Source organism: Lepisma saccharinum, chromosome 20 (assembly GCF_977018435.1).
Source record: "Lepisma saccharinum chromosome 20, izLepSacc3.1, whole genome shotgun sequence".
In the NCBI taxonomy this organism is placed as follows: Eukaryota; Metazoa; Arthropoda; class Insecta; order Zygentoma; family Lepismatidae; genus Lepisma; species Lepisma saccharinum.
The window spans coordinates 13,994,004-14,012,328 of record NC_139248.1 but is presented as its reverse complement, the minus strand read 5'-3'; the positions used below and the strand labels follow the sequence as shown (position 1 = coordinate 14,012,328).

The 18,325-nt window shown below is 39.5% G+C and overlaps 1 protein-coding gene across 1 annotated transcript in view; it reads left to right on the top strand.

Moving 5' to 3' along the window:
• Positions 1-3,142: 3,142 nt before the first annotated feature.
• The window catches only part of Cad89D (cadherin 89D), a 192,643-nt gene continuing 177,460 nt past the window's right edge, over positions 3,143-18,325 (top strand). The window contains exon 1 of the mRNA XM_083142133.1: positions 3,143-3,508. The gene's annotated coding sequence lies outside the window, so the exon portion shown is untranslated. The remainder of the gene's footprint in view (positions 3,509-18,325) is intronic.

Here is an 18,325-nt window from a genome sequence, read left to right as displayed (position 1 = left end):
TCTAGTGGCTACAAGATTCTATGGATTGTCTATCAGTCTAGTGGCTACAGGAGTTTGGATCACCTATCGCCCTAGTGACTACAGGACTCTGTGGATTACTTATCGTCCTAGTGGCTGCAGGACTCTGTGGGTGGATAACCGATGATCATAGTTGCTACGGGACTGTGGATCAACCTATCGGCCTAGTAGCTACAGGACTCTATTGATTTTTTATCAGTCTAATGGCTACAAGATTCTGTGGATCACCTATCAGCCTAGTGGCCACAGGACTGTGGATCACCTATCCGCTTAGTGGCTACAAAACTCTGTGGATCACCTATCAGCCTAGTGGCTACAGGACTGTGGGTCACCTTTCGTCCAAGTGGCCACAGGACTCTGTGGATCACCTATCCGCTTAGTGGCTACAAAACTCTGTGGATCACCTATCAGCCTAGTGGCTACAGGACTGTGGATCACCTTTCGTCCAATTGGCCACAGGACTCTGTGGATCACCTATCGGCCTAGTGGCTACAAAACTCTGTGGATCACCTATCAGCCTAGTGGCTACAGGACTCTGTGATCACCTATCAGCCTAGTGGCTACAGGACTCTATTGATTTTCTGTCAGTCTAGTGGCTACAAGATTCTGTGGATCGATCACCTATCAGTCTAGTGGCCACAGGACTGTGGATCACCTATCGGCCTAGTGACTACAGGACTCTGTGCACTCACATTATTTTCTGACATCCTTACGGCCTTACGATTCATGTTACTCTCCTATCACTCTATTGGCCGTACGTCTCCATGTATACCATGGCAGCTATTAGCTTCAGGTCTGTCTCCTTACCGCCTCGTGACACTGTTGCTCTCTTAACCCAGTGAAAAACTAATAGCTGTAACACTCTGTGATCTTCGGGCAGCCTAGTCTACTTTGAGTCTATACGCTACAGAAATATTAAAAACACAGTAATTGAATTTTTAATAGAGATAGACTACCGAAAATATTACCTTGTTCCTGCTCAAAAGGTTAATTTTTAAGAGGATAGACAGAGTCTGGCGCTAGTGTACGGACACTAAATGCTTCCTCAGATTTAATTTACGAATTGTAGGACTCCACCAGCTCTTGTAAAGCACACAATCTGTAAGACTATCATTTGCATCAACACTTTTCCTTTGCGTAACTCACTTAGGAACTTGCAGAGTTTATCACTGCATTGTTGCCAAGGGAAGTTAATTGTTTAGCACGATATGACTGGCATCTTCACGAGATGCGGTCTTTAAAGCATAAAATTAGAGGCAACCAACTCTTTCCCCTACTCTCCTAGCGACAAGAAACTTTCCATCTCGTTGCTGAAGCTCGCAAAAACAAGAGGTACTGTTTCACAATTCAGGCCTTTCAAGCAACGAATGTCTGCATCGTCTGTGAACGTCTACGCTGTAAAGATGACATAAAATATTTTTGGCTAACAAGGAGAGCGCTCGGCTAGGGAAATTGAGTTTGGGACGGGACTTCGTGTAGTTGTATGGTACCCTGTAGGTACTGATATGCCCTTCAAAGTTATCCATTAGCAGCCTCATTTGGCGAATATATTGTCCGACTGCCAAGTAGCCAGGTGGTAGCGCATCAGGTTCTGGGTTCGATTCCCGTTTGGTTGTCCATGCTTTCGCCCCTTTTTTATTTATTATATTATATTTATAATCCACACAGAGTATAAGCGTAAAAGGAACATTCGCAACAGGGAGTAACTGCAACAGAGACATCCGCTACAGGGAATAAGTGCGATAGGAAAATCCGCTACAGGGAATAAGTGCGATAAGAAAATCCGCTACAGCGAAAAAGTGCGATAGGAAAATCCGCTACAGGGAATAAGTGCGATAAGAAAATCCGCTACAGGGAATAAGTGCGATAGGAAAATCCGCTATAGGGATACGTGCGACAAGAAAATCCGCTACAGGGAATAAGTGCGATAGAAAATCCGCTACAGGGAATAAGTGCGATAGGAAAATCCGCTACAGGGAATAAGTGCGATAGAAAAATCCGCTACAGGAAATAAGTGCGATAGGAAAATCCGCTACAGGAAATAAGTGCGATAGAAAAATCCGCTACAGGAAATAATTGCGATAGGAAAATCCGCTACAGGGAATAAGTGCGATAGAAAAATCCGCTACAGGGAATAAGTGCTATAGGAAAATCCGCTACTGGGAATAAGTGCGATAGGAAAATCCGCTACAGAGAATAAGTGCGATATAAAAATTCGGTACAGGAAATAAGTGCGATAGGAAAATCCGATACAGGGAATAAGTGCGATAGAAAAATCCGCTACAGTAAAATAAGTGCGATAGGAAAATCTTCTACAGGGAATAAGTGCGATAGAAAAATCCGCTACAGGAAATAAGTGCGATAGGAAAATCCGCTACAGTAAATAAGTGCGATAGGAAAATCTTCTACAGGGAATAAGTGCGATAGGAAAATCCGCTACATGTAATAAGTGCGATAGAAAAATTCGCTACAGTAAATAATTGCTATAGGAAAATCTTCTACAGGGAATAAGTGCGATAGAAAAATCCGCTACAGTAAATAAGTGCTATAGGAAAATCTTCTACAGGGAATAAGTGCGATAGAAAAATCCGCTACAGGAAATAAGTGCGATAGGAAAATCCGCTACAAGGAATAAGTGCGATCGAAAAATTCGCTACAGGGAATAAGTGCGATAGGAAAATCCACTACAGAGAATAAGCGCGAATGGAACATTCGCAATAGAGAATAAGAGTGAAAGAAACATCCACAGCAGGAAATATGCAATATACCCATAACAGGAAATAAGGGCAAAGAAACATCATGAACAAGAAAAAAACAAAAGAGAAACGGAACATCTACATCGAGAAGTAAACGAGGAAGCAAAACTCACACCACGATAACCCATCCCCCACAAGCGATCGTCCACCGCCAAATATTTTCCCGCCAGAGGTCAGCCGTGCGACCGTAGCTCCTTCCGAAGGTCACAGCGGCGCGGGTAAAGAACCTAAAACATCTCCTCAGGTGAAAAGAGGAGAGGGAGAGATGTTACAGGTTTCAGAAGTAGGGGAGGTAACCGTGAAAGAGAGAGAGGGGGGAGAGAATGTCACGGTTCCTGGCTACGCGCTCACCACAGTCAGTTGTTTTGGTTTCACCAGTGATTCGGCTGCATTCTCGCGTTCCTCCACTTCAACGTCACCGAACCACGAGTGTTGCCAGCAACGTTTTCAAATATTGAATCTTCAATCAGTCCCAATTCTTCAGATCTATTCAGACCGGAACCGGTGCTCGGACTTTGCTTGTAATTTGTGCTAGTTTTACAGCATGTGAACACGGCTCATGTAGAAAGTGATTCCTGCGTAACTTTTTCGATGGTGTATCACATTAACAATGAGACTTTGTGATAAAATACTTGTGTGAAGTGATAGTTCGTGTACAAGCCATAGTTTTTGCTGTTGAAATTAACAATAGAGGGCGCTCTGCCTTCAAGACAATAAAACATTCATTTATAAAGGTAAGTACTTACTTTTTTAAAACAATTATTCGTAAGACTATTGTAAATATGTATTTCTTCTTATCGTAATATTTATTGTTAGCTATAGTTGAGTACTTCCAACACAATCTAGCCTCTTTACAAGTTCTTGCAATCGAACACAAATTATAGCTTTACATATTGGTGACTTATTAAACTTTATTCTGTGGACTGAATTACCCTGCTGGTTTGAACTGAATATCCACCCAGTGCTTTATGTCCAAAATGTAACAAGATACACGATCTGGACAAGACAGGACAATTCACAAAGTTCTATGGGCCTTTCTAAACAAAGTCCTCGAACATGGCAAAGGGAGGTAATCAAAATTGACTTCTTTTCTTAAGTTTTAGTAACTACTTCGGGCATTTTAACTCAGTATTTTGCCATTTCTCTATCACGTTAAGTCCTCCTTCCACAATGAGTGGATTAAGCGTTAAAGATAAAACGTCAATTAGAATGAGATTAAATAAGGACCACCCTCTTAGACATAAAAACGAAACCTCCTTAAAATTATGCGAGGGCTAACTAAAAACCAAACAACAAACTTTGAATGATCCTAGAGATCCTGGACGGAAAGAGGGACCGGGAACCCCCAAACAAAAGAGGTCATTGATCCGCCATTGCCATCTAGGAATAGGTATCATAAGTTTTATCGTTTGATGATATTTCCAGTGGGGCCACAGCCCGATTGTCCATCCTTAAATACGCCAACGAATCTGACCCTAACAGGAACATAATTGATTAATGTTCCGAATGTGCAGAAATTTGCTGAAAACGCCATGGAATGCAGTAGCACAACCTATTGATTCAAAAATTAAGCAGGTTGGGGATGTGCTTGCTAAGTAACTATGCATAACATTGACATATCATCCAGTTTAGCGGTTGAAGATTTATTTACGAAACTGTAACGAGATATAAAAATAAATTGTAAGCAAATGCACTTAAGTATTGTTCATTTCGTTTATTTTACTTCGCTTTTCTTCCACTTTTGGCTAATCGCGAATATGAGGATGAGTGGTATGAAATTTATGAAGGACACTTTCAAGGCCGAGATTCGAACCAGGGACACCTGGCGTCGTAGCATACTGTACTAACCACTTTGCCATGGAGGTCTTCGGCTCATTTTTTAAAAATTATCTTAATCGCAATTTCTCGCACAAAATTTATATACTTTTATCTGTAGGTCAGCTACAATATCGTTTCATATCATTTTTGAAATCCATAGAGACACACGAATTGCAGTTCTTTTAGTTCATGAAGTTCTATCTTTGTATCCATACTGGTTTCCGAGTAATCGCTATCAATATAAGTTTGCTTTTAACTAACTAACTCTCTAGCCTTCGTGAACCCGAAGGTTCATGGCTGCAGCAACACAGGCCTTCCATCTGTCCCTATCTTGAGCAAGATCTATACACTCTTTTCCACCCCTACCGATTTCCTTTGGGTCCATCTCAACATTATCGCTCCATCTTCATCTTGGTCTTTCTACTGGTCTCTTACCATCATGTTTCCAAACAAGACTCCTGTAAACTCTTCTTTCCTGTCCCATTCGTGCCACATGGCCAGCCCACCTAAGTCTTCTTGATTTAGGCATTCTAATAATATCTGGACATGAGTACAAATTATGTAGTTCTAAATTGTGTAACCTTCTCCACTCGCCTGTCTCCTCATCCCTCTTAGGCCCAAATATTTTCATAAGGATCTTATTTTCAAATAAGTTTGCTTTTAGGCTCACTATATACGCATATAGGCTAATCGGGACTGGACCTACAGTTCAAAGCGGGATCTGAAGCACTATGTACCTCCACCGGGTATCGAAGCCCGGGACCTTCTGATTACAAGGCGACGACGTTTACATTACGTCATCGGGTGGCCCCACGAAACGGAGATCGCGTGGTTTTAATGTTGACGTTTTGTAGAATCCCTATTGATATTTAATACAGTAAAACCTCGTTAACACGAATCCCAAGGGACCGAAAAATCAAGAGTTAGTGCTAAAAAAAATCGTGCTAACTAGGGACTCAAATTTTATTGTTGCAATACAGTTCCTTCTACACATTAACCATTTACAATACGTATTATGTATGTCATCATAGAAAACAGTACTACAGTAATTAACTTTTTTAAAGAAAAAAGTACTAACAGATCATTTTCTGGTGAAAAACAGTTCAGTATGTGTTGTGATGACACAGATTCCCAGGATGCGGCGATAGCTTTTATTGTATCAAGCACACTCCTACTTGGGGTTTCAGTCTTCTACGTTTTAAAGAATAGAAAAACACATCTGAACACACAACTTAATTTGTTGGTTAAATAAGTATAAGCTCATTGTTGACGAGGTGATCGCGATTGTTGAGCAATTGCACCCAAGTTTTAATCTTGATGTTACTCGTACTGGCTATGTTTTAAAGAATAGAAAAAACACCTTTGAACACATTGCGATCTGAATCTGTTGGTTACAATACTGTATAAGTTGATTGTTGACAAGATGATAGAGATTGTTGAGCGATTTCTTACATACCTAGCAGAGGAAACGTTCTATAAGATATAATACATCCCTGCCGGGACCAACATTTTGTTCATGTTAACCGAGTCTTCGTCTTAAGCGAGTTTGTGTTAACGAGGGTTTACTCTATATCATTCAGAACACTAAATTACGTATTTTATTTCCTTCTAAGATATGAAAAGGTTAGGCATATTTCAGTTATTGACTTCTGATTCGTAGAGAGCTATGGACACACACACACACAGACACACACTCTGATCAGATCTGTATGATACATTACGTTAGTGTTAGATGTATTTGTCCACCAATGTAGCCACCTTCAGTGCTTTCAGAGTAACCTCTTTGTCTTTATTGACTTCGACTGTTGATCAGAACATTACCAGTTGCGAATATGGCATCAAGTTGATATTTCGGAGGTCCCTTACCTTACCAAATTTCATATTTATAGCAAAAATGGTGTCTGAGATATAGCACGGTTAAGAATTGCCGACTTACACTTGTTTGACCACCATACACATAGAGAACTAAATGCATCATATCGATTGCTGGGGGAAACCCTGGGGGGTAAAGGCGGTCAGGGGCGTGATGCTGATCACATCACCCCCACTCACGACCGGATCAAGAAAGTGTGGGGCGTTACCCCCACACCCCCTATACGCCTTCATGGCGTGGTGCTATGCACAGGGGAACACTTTACCTTTACACCAGAACGCATCCATTGATGCACTAAAGTGTGTTTTATGGCCTCTGCGAAGAATCAGATTCACATTTGATGCATTTGGGTGCATTTTTATATGTCGTAAAAGAAACACCAAAGTGCATCATGTGATGCAAATGAGGATTTCTTTCAGTCGAGATGCACTTTAATGCGTCCGTTGATGCGTTTTGATGCACCTTCATGCATCATCTATAAAGATGCAGGAAGGTGCATCAACGGATGCATTTAAGTGTATCTCGACTGAAAGAAATCCTCATTTGCATCACATGATGCACTTTGGTGTTTCTTTTACGACATATAAAAATGCACCCAAATGCATCAAATGTGAATCTGATTCTTCGCAGAGGCCATAAAACATACTTTACTGCATCAATGGATTCTTTCTCCTGCTTCAATCGATATGATGCATTTAGTTCTCTGTACACAGATGGTCACACATAAATTATATCGCGTGACAATAGCATTAGTCACGTCATGAAATAAAGAAAATATCACATCTTCATATTCACTATTTTCCGATATATCGACAGGACACTTTAATCATAGTTATTTTCCACCCACTGCAAGAGCATCGTCGTATGTTAAGTGGGTCTCCGAAGTGAAAGGTTAGATGAAAACGATATTGGGCCAGAATCTACACGTAATGGACTAACAATTATTTTTGACTGGGCTAACACGGTTTCCGAGATATTCGGTTTCAAAAAATTGAGGGGGGGCAACTTGAGGCGAGCTCCCCAAATGAATGGACTACCAAAACTAAAGAATGGGCTGGATTCTATGTTGAATGAAAGGAATGGGCTAACAAAAATTTTCCATTCGGCTAACACGGTTTTCGAGATATTCGGTTTCAAAAATTCGGGCGTCAAGTTGGTCCTCTATTTTTGGAAACCGAATATCTCGTAAACAGTGTTAGACCAATCAGAAATAATTGTTAGCCCATTACTTGTAGATTCTGGGCCAATATATTTTCCATCTAGCCCATTCACTTGGGGGACCAACTTGACATACGCAGAGCAACGTTAACGTAAACAAAATCTCATGACTTCATGACTTCTTCCGAGAAATACGTAGTTCCTCTATTGCGTGTTATTTCAGGAGTTGCATTGCCAATTGTTAGTAATTGTACAGTTCATGGTAACACTTTACTATAGGGGTGACGGATTTCTTACTTTTTACAGGAGAAAGTACTTACGCAAATCATTTTCTTTAGGGTTGTGGAAGTTCGTGAATGTAGTTTTGATCCATTTCAATGCGAATGCATGTTGTTTTCTGCGAAAATCTCTTTCCTGTCCAACACGCTGTTTCTGCTGCCGCCATTTGCTTTCTGCACGAGAGCACAATGTTCCGTGTGTTAGATAACGTAAACCCCGTAGTCAGTGTTTCAAACTCGCCGTGTTTCACTATAACATGACGTGTCGAGTATTTTTAATTTCTTAATTTTTTTAACTATGCTTGCCTAACCTAACCTAACCTAACCTTACGGAAAATGGTTTGTGGGGTAACGTGAATGTTATTTGGGGCTAACGTCAATGGTTTGTGAGGCTAACATCAATGTTCCGCATTCCAGAATAGTACGTTAGCAATGTAAAAAATTGCGAAATAAATGATTTATAGGTGTCGCCCCTATAGTAAAGTAGTGCCGTTTGGCCTTAGTACGTCCATTGTATTACCACGCGTAATATTCCTCCTTAGCCACCATTAGAACAACCAATACGATTTCTCAGAAACTCTCTCTCTACAGTTGCCATTAATTTGCTTCCTGAAGTAACACGTTACCTTCACTTCACTATAAAGTAAGGACATCTAGCAGTTAACTCAAACATCACAACTGTTCACTGTGGAGCATTGTTTTCTCAGCGTACCATTTCATGCAAAAGTTTCAAACAACACAATTTATTTTAAATTGATGGGGGTAACAAGTGAAGTAACGCAAAGTATCGACGTATATGCAATTACTCATGTATTTTTTGTAACAAGTTACGTTATTTCTTTAGTTGAGCTATTGTAATTTCTGACATGCCGACAGATGGTTCTGCCTTTGCACAAAGAAAATTTTTAACATTCACTAATTATTACTCTGTATTTAGTTAATCTATGCAATAGATAATTTGCAATTTAATTGTTTGTGAAAACACTCAAGACACAAATGTTCCTATGATGTAGACATTAATATAGTATCCTTCTAATTAAGGAGGCCAGGGTTAGATTTTCGGTGAATGCACATTTCAATGGTTCAAATTTTATTTGAAGCTAATCCATTCTATCACACATACTAGAGTTTGGTCCCAAAAAAATTCCCCACCCAAACGTTTTATTGAAAGCACATGAGAATGAAAACTAACCTAATTTAACCAAGAATTTTGAAGTTTACTAATAGAGAATTGCCTATACTTTGTCTTGGGAATACGTGGAGCAAGACCATGTGGTAGTGAAGGTGAGAAAGCGAGTGGACAGAGCAAAGCAGTGCGCGCTGACGCAAACGGATGGTAGCTGCAGACGCACTTTTCCCTCCATGCCATCGCTTCCACTATCATGCGTTAATTGATCAAGTCGGTACTTGTCCAGATGCATGTACACATGCAAGAAAATTACTCTGAGGTGTTGAAATAAAATTGTTTGGCAGAAATAAAAAGCAGAACAACATTGCCATCAAACATGTACGTAATGAAATACAATTCAATTCTTGTGTATGTATGATGTAATTCACGTCGATTATGTGTGTGAAAGGATGTCAATAATAGGCATTCTTATCTACAGTCACCAGTTAATTGATACTTGTTTCTAAATAATATTGGCGTTCCTATGACATTGAAACAGATTTATGTTGAAATATATGAAGAAACAAACATTTATTGCAAGTGGGGATATTTTTTTTGGACCAAACTGTATTTTGATTTTTCGTGATTTTTCTTCGGTTTGATAGTTCTAGTTTGATTTAGCTGTAGGTTTGTATACGTTGGTTTGGTAACACTGTGACCATGGCTAATATAGGAGAAGGTCTAAATATGGGCGAAGGTTTAAATATGGGTTTTGGAGCTATCAGCGCTCCCGGGTGCTGCAGCCTGGTGGTTAGTTTCGGCCTTGGACGCTGTTATAGAATTGCGACCTCCGAAAACTTTTTGCAGGTAAGTTTTAACTCAGCATTTTCTGAATTCTCATCTGCTTTGTATAGGTTATGATATTAGCGGTACATAAAACAAATGTGGGCTTTTATAATGCCATGATTTGTTTGTGAAATATGTACCACAGAGAGCGAAAATAAATTGAAGAAAAAAAATATAATGATGGTCTAAATATGGGCTATGACATGAGGTCTAATGTTGAGATCACATTTTCAACAAATATTTGGATGTTTTTCTTAATTTCGATTTTTCCAATTCCGCGTGATTTTCAAAACAACAGATTATTCATAAATATGAATTTTATAATGTTTTACCGATAAATTACTGTTTTTTTAAAAAAAATAATTGCTTTTTGTGATATTGCCACTAGTAGCCCATATTTAGACCACAATATTGAAATACATCATTTTACCATTTTTTGGAAATTGCTTTTTTTTAAAAAAAAATGGAGACCTTATATACTGTAACATGCTATTACATGCTATTATATATTTCATAGATATGCATTTTAAAGGCAAGTGCTTGATATATTTTTTTTCCTCCGAAAATGACAACATAAAGAGGGGAGGCCCATATTTAGACCTTTTCCTCTAATATAATGTCTCTCTTCTTCTCCATTTCTCTCTCTCTGTGTCTTCTCTCTTTCTTGCATCTCTCTTATACCTATATTTATTTCGATCCTCTTCATCTCCGCCCCACTCCATCTTTTTTCAGGCGAAGGGGGCTCTGGCACCTGGATCACCTGCGGGATAATTCTCTGTGGGGATTTGTGATTTGTCCTGTCTATGTGTTCGTGATTGTCATTTATTTAAAATAATATTGTCACCCGTCATTTCCATCGTCGCGACCTTCCATATTATATATTCTTCACATCTCTATTCCTCCTCTCTATTGCTTTATTTGAATTTGTTCTCTTTCGTTCGTCTATATCTTTTCTCTCCATTTCCCTTTGGTCTCTATCGTTTCTCGGTTTTTCTATTTCTTTGTCTCTCTCTTTTCCGCTCTCTTTTCCCTATTCCTATCGTTTCTCTTCATGCTTCTTTCCTTCTTTTTTTCTTTTTTTCTCTATCTTTTTGTCATATTTTTCTCCCACCTTCCCTTCATTCCCTTTGTTTATCTCTGTCTTCTACGTGTGCCTCTATTATTTAGTTTCGTAAATTTCTCATAGCTATTCGGGTGAACCAGGACAATTTCGCTCATCCTCATTCGTCCAGTACCTTGACGTCACACTCCTCGTTCGAAATTCCAGACGCAGTGAACAAACTTTCATATCATGTTAACTTACCTTGTGGAAAATGGTTTTCAAAATCAAGTCAATGTTTACCTCATTGTCATTCTTTTGAACTATTTTCCTATTATAATGTCAATACCAGAATCGTTCCTTTGAAGTTTAACTGTACAATGGGTGTATTTTATTTCTCGCACTTCCTTTACGAAAAGGCAATTTTCAGAGTGGCCAACTCCAATAGGTTACAAATGCGTGTACATAACGTCAAAGTTCACGAGATGTCGCTGGAAATAACACACTGCAGGTGAGCTTAATATACGCGAAACCACCTGCCGTTGGGAGTGTATTCCCTTTTCGCCTAATGGCTTATCAGTACGCAATAATATGATTTATGACTTATCGCCACTTTAGGCGGAACGGGAATTTCTGTTTCGCCTATTCCCCATCTCCCTTAGTTTAAGCTGAAAGAAAAATACTTGAAGTGAGTTAATTTTGGGAAAACTTGTAGACATAATAAATTGTTCTTTTGAATTTCTTTTTTAATTTTACACTAATAATTGTGTCATGACTGTCAGTTTTTAATACCTAGCAAGAGATTTGTGTATATACACTCACCGGCAATAAAAATGGGACACATATCCTGAAATACTCGCTTCCCTGCAAAGCGTTGTGTGTGTTGCCTAACTCTAAGGGGATAAGTGGATTTTAATAGCAATTATTCAATGGCAACTTCTAACACCGCCATAGGGTGCCACACAGCCACTGTCCGAGACGTAGATGTGTACAATGATATGAAAATAACTGCATAATTGCTACATAATTTTGCAATATACGATTATGTTACGCAGTAACTTCGATAAATCCAATAACAACGAAGCCCCTATCCCACTCACTCATTCACTGACATAGGCGTAACTTAGCGGGGGCAAGTTACCCACCCCCAAAATTTTCGGGTTTATTAAAATTTACAAGCTAGGGTACCTGAGGACCAAAGTAAAAAAGAGTAATATTTGTGATTTCTCAAACGTCACAGTTATTTAGCAAATATTCCTGGATGCTATTTTTATGGGATGGAAAACTTTTCGAGTCTCTTCCCCCACAGTTAGGCCTCAAAATTAGGCCCCATTTAATTCTTCCCCCTCAAAATAAGGCATAGTTTGATTCTGCCTCCCTCAAAATTAGGCCCAGTTTAATTCTGTCCCCTCAAAATTAGGCCCACGTTTAATTTTGCCCCTTCAAAATTAGGCCAACTTTAATTCTGTACTCTCAAAATTAGGCCCAAGTCTGATTCTTCCCCCTCAAAATTAGGCCTAGTTTAATTCTGTCCTCTCAAAATTAGGCCCAAGTTTAATTTTGCCCCTTCAAAATTAGGCCCAAGTTTAATTTTGCCTCTTCAAAATTAGGCCCAAGTTTAATTCTGTCCTCTCAAAATTAGGCCCAAGTTTAATTCTGTCCCCTCAAAATTAGGCCTAGTTTAATTCTGTCCTCTCAAATTTAGGCCCAAGTTTAATTTTGCCCCTTCAAAATTAGGCCCAAGTTTAATTTTGCCTCTTCAAAATTAGGACCAAGTTTAATTCTGTCCTCTCAAAATTAGGCCCAAGTTTAATTCTGTCCCCTCAAAATTAGGCCTACTTTAATTCTGTCCCCTCAAAATTATGCCGTTTAATTCTTCCCTCTCAAAATTAGGCCCAAGTTTAGTTCTGTCCCCTCAAAATTAGGCCCAAGTTTAATTTTGCCCCTTCAAAATTAGGCCTACTTTAATTCTGTCCTCTCAAAAATAGGCCCGTCTGATTCTTCCCCCTCAAAATTATGCCGTTTAATTCTCCCCTCTCAAAATTGGGCCCAGTTTAATTCTCCCCCCTCAAAATTAGGCCCAAGTTTAATTTTTTCCCCTCAAAATTAGGCCTAGTTTAATTCTGTCCCCTCAAAATAAGGACGGTCTGATTCTTCCCCCTCAAAATTAGACCCAGTTTAATTCTGTCCCCTCAGAATTAGGCCCAAGTTTAAATTTGCCCCCTCAAAATTAGGCCCAAGTGTGATTCTTCCCCCTCAAAATTAGGCCCAGTTTAATTCTGCCCCCCTCAAAGTTAGGTCCGAAGTTACGCCCATGTTCACTGACATAAATGTTCTCCATGAAGGAAGCCCAGCAGGCAAAAGAAGCCCCATTACGACTCACCATGAATGCATCGCAGGACAAAGAAAAACATTCAAAAATCACCCCTTTTTTAAGGATGAAAATGCCCTTCTTATATGTCCGTTTCCAGAGGCTAAAATCCGACAATGTTTCTCACAGATCAATAACACATAGATGAATCAACTCCTGGTTAGGAAAGGTGCTTCAAACAACAGTGACATCTACATAAGAAGATTCAGTCCAGATATAGATATCGGTACTCAATACGAAAATATCTACATCGTGCCTGTCTTAATAAAATGCTTAGAGGTACAACAATTATATCGAGTTTTGCCGTGTTTGTTGACCATGGAAACGGACGTTGCTAGGGAACTCAAAGATAGGTTATTTTGGCCCCAGAAACTACGGTGAGTGAGTTATACTTGAATTTTCGTATTTTAAAATTATGAATGACCGGAATGGGGGGGAATCCAATTAAGATTAGAAACGTGAAAATGACAAAATAAGTAAATATTGCTTTTCCAATTTAGTGTCCCTATTGAATTCGTTTACATAAGACATCTATCTACCTATTTTGATACGGATATTATATACCCGGTTTATTATTAGGAAAATAGACAATAATATTTTGAATATTTGTACAATATTAGAGCCTGTGCAGACATAACGTTACGCTCAAAACTTTTGAAATAAGCGAACGTATTTGCTCGTTTCCATTCCTCCAATAATACTAGCGGATATTTTCAAAGGCATTAAGAGTATTGAGGATCCCAAAACGAGGCAAAGGCCACACCGAAAGTGCGCGAATCTTTGTCTACAAAAGTAAAAATCCTTTAAAAACCAATAGACACGCTTTTGTAATCATAAATACGGTTTTGCCGCCCCTCAAGGATGGCGCCCCGGTCGTTCTGGCCTTAAGCCGGCCTTGGAAATGTAACTTGGACAAAAACGCTGTATATTGAAGCGCTACTACATGAAGCCAGTGTACTCCTTTTGCCAAGATCGCTGGACAAGACGTAAAAAGTGAAAGGTTGGAGAAGGAACTGGGGTGTGAATAATATATTGCAATGACTTTCTACCTAATGTGGCACCTCGTGCGTTACACACAACGCTTTATGCGGAAAATGAGAATTGATTGTATAAAGAAGTGGAAAGAAGAAAAGTGCAGCGTCCACGTTGGAAAGTCAGCGAGCCTGTAATTTGATGATTCTTTAAGATAAAGAAGCGTGAGATTCGCTTCTGCCGCCGCACCGCCTACTGTGAAAGCCCAATAAATATACCCACAATGCCTGATTATCACAAATTAACAAGTCTCATTTATTTCAAATCGCAGTTGGTTCCTTGGAGCGCTGTTTTAATTGCGGAACAGTAGGTTTTCACAGCCAATTAGAAGGCAGTAATCTGATGGGGCTACTAGAGTATCGTAGGGATAGTATACGGTGGCGTTTTTAAAAATTTGACCTGCTTTACCGCAACAATGGTTTATTCGCTGTAGTGTAGTCGGTATTGCGTCTGACTAACACACGGGAGACCTGGGTTCGGTTCTTGGGACGAGTGATCCATGCTCGGAATTTTCCCGGCCTTGTCCCTGCATAAAGCTGCTCTGGGACTCACCCAGCCTCAAATCAATGGGTACCTGGGGGCAACCCTGAGGTGTAAAGGCGGCCGGATGGTGCTGATCACATCACCTCCAAAATAGCCGAGATCGAGAATGTGTGGGTTCCCACCCCCACATCCTCTAAATGTACCTTCATGGTACTGTGGTATATGCACGGGGAACTTCATCTTTACCCCTCATGTAGCAACACTGCCTCTGCCAAGCAAGAGATAGAGGGAGAGAAGGGGAATAAAGAAAACAAGAAATATATGGAGGGAGAAAGAAAAATAAAGAAACAAGACTGAAAAAGAAGTTGAAAGAAAGAGAACAAGAAATAGATGGAGAGATAAAGAGAAATAAAGGAACAAGACTGAAAAAGGAGAAAAAATAGATGGAGAGAGAAAGAGAAATAAAGGAACAAGACTGAAAAAGGAGAAAAAAATAGATGGAGAGATAAAGAGAAATAAAGGAACAAGACTGAAAAAGGGGGAAAAATAGATGGAGAGATAAAGAGAAATAAAGGAACAAGACTGAAAAAGGAGAAAAAATAGATGGAGATATAAAGAGAAATAAAGGAACAAGACTGAAAAAGGAGAAAAAATAGATGGAGAGAGAAAGAGAAATAAAGGAACAAGACTAAAAAAAGAGAAAAAAGAAAACAAGAAATAGATGGAGAGAGACAGAGAAATAAAGGAACAAGACTGAAAAAGAAGTTTTAAGAAGGAGAACAAGAAATAGATGGAGAGAGAAAGGTAAGTCAAGAAACAAAACTGAAATAGGAGAGAAAAGAAATAGATGGAGAGAGAAAGAAAAATAAAGGAACAAGACTGAAAAAGGAGAAAAAGAAAATAAGAAATAGATGGAGAAAAAGAGAAAAGAAACAAGACTGAAAAAAGGAAAAAGGAATGAAACAAGGAATAGACGAGGAGAGAGAAAGAGAAATATAGAAACTAGACTGACAAAGAGGGAGAGAAAGAAAACAAGAAATAGATTTATTTATTTCCTTCAACAGAGAAATTATCTCCTTTTACAGAAGGTTGCCAAAAAAAGAAAGAAACACATAATATAATACAGTGAGACAACACAAGTAGAACACATACACAAATATAATGTAATATAAATTACTAAACTATACTATAGAATATTACAAGACCCAATTAGCAATTTAGAAGCGCTGTAGAGAGAGAGAGAGAGAGAGAGAGAGAGAAGAGAGAGAGAGAGAGAGATAAATGAAGGAACAACACTGACAAAATAGGAAGAAAGAAGAGAAACAAGATAAGTGGAGAGAGAGAAAAACAAATCAAGGAACTAGACAAAAAGAGGAAGAGAGAAAGAAAGAAAACAAGGAACGGAAATAAAGATTCAAGACTGAGAAAGAGGGAGAGAGAAAGAGAACAAGAAATATATTAAGAGAGAGAAAAGAAATAAAGAAACAAGACTGAAAAGGAGAGAGAATGAAAGAAAACAAGAAATAGAGAAAGAGACATGGGCGTCCGGAAGGATGGGGGACAAGGGGGGGCCGTGGCCAACCCTGGAAAACGAAAGTCAACCAAAAAATTATATATTTCACACATATAATTTCAGTTCAGCCACAATAATGTGTTGCACGAACATGATAAATTCAAATTTTAGCAATGTTTTTTGAGGGAAGAACAATATTATAGGGGAAAATATGTCATGTTGCTTCCCCTGGAAAAAATACCTTCCTTGCCCCTCCCTGGAAAAAATCCTGCGGACGTTCCTGGAAAGAGATATAAAGGAACAAGACAGACATGTGGACAGAAACACAAAATAAGAGAGAGAGAGAGGAGAGGAAAAGAAATGAAGAAGCAAAACACACACAGAGAGAAACTAAGCAACTATGGCGAGAGAAAGAAGATTCAGAGACACAAAGAGAATGAAATGAGTAAAGATAAGAGAGAATCACAAGAAAAAATTAACAATCAAGGAGTAGGTAAGAAGATAAGAAAATATGCTAGAAAGAAGATTCAATAAATGAACGAAAACTGTCAATCGATGTTAAATAACTAAGTATACAAACAAATATTCAAATAAGGCAAGTAGAACTTACAAGGGAGGTTATCTAAGTGTCCCCCTCCGATTTCCATGAAACTTGGCAGGTGTATAGTGGGGCCCAAAGGAAGAAATACGTGTTTTTTTTTGTTTCGGCTAAAAAACTGTTCTAGTGGGCAACCCCCCCCCCCCTGAAATGTCAAGATGAGGACAAATTGAAGTGGGGATCTGTGTCCCCCTCCGATTTCCATGAAACGTGGCAGGTGTATAGAGGGGCCCAAAGGAAGAAATACGTGTTTTATTTGTTTCGGCTAAAAAACTATTTTAGGGGGCAAAAACCGCCTCAAATGTCAAGATGAGGACAAATGGACGTGAAAATCTGACCCCTGTGTCCCCCTCCAATTTCCATGAAATTCAGGAGGTGTATAGAGGGGCCTATGCCCCCTCTTTCTTCCTATGCCATATTTACATGGTTTCGGGGTCAGATCCCCACTTCAGTTTCTCCTCATCTTGACATTTGAGGGGGGCGGTTGCCCCCCAAAACCGTGTTTTAGCTGAAACACAAGAACACGTATTTTTTTTTACCTTGCGCCCATCTATACAGCTGCCAAGTTTCATGGAAATCGGAGTGGGACACAGGGGTCAGATCCCCGCGTCAATTTGTCTTCATCTTGACATTAGAGGGGGGGAGTTGCCCCCTAAAACAGTTTTTTTTAAGCTGAAACACAGAAACACGTATTTCATCCTTTGGGCCCCTCTATACACCTGCCAAGTTCCATGGAAATCGGAGGGGGACACATGGGTCAGATCCCCACTTCAATTTGTCCTCATCTTGACATTTCAGGGGGGGGGGGTTGCCCACTAGAACAGTTTTTTAGCCGAAACAAAAAAAACACGTATTTCTTCCTTTGGACCCCTCTATACACCTGCCAAGTTTCGTGGATATCGGGGGGGGGGGACACTAAGCGAAATAACACAAAACGTTATAGCTACCTAATGGGTTCAGAATGACAATTTGTAGTTTTCATGAGAAATGCATGTCGAAGGTGTTAACGAACTACCTCACCTCCAAGGTAGTCTCGCGGGGGAAATTGCCTTTTCTGCATTGCATAACGGTGCCTCAAGGTTACCCAATATGCATTTTGTAACAGGTTCCCTCGGCAGGAAAGTCTGCCCTAACCTTGTTAGGAAGGAAATGGATAACATGATCCTCGTAAAGATATGGATTGACACGTTCCGATCGAGCCAACCGCGCATTATGATTCGTGCGCAACAATCACGCTCATTGTTTCTTCATTGTTGTTTATTTCTACAGCAACTGCAACAATAGATGTGATTGTTTTAGGTTGAGTTCTGTGATGCACGTGGAAAAAAGTGGCATGTATACAAAATAATACAGTTTTATTCTTGTAGTATACTGACGCCCTTGCCGGCCTCCGTGGTGTAGTAGTTAGCATAGCGTGTCACGACACGGGTTCGA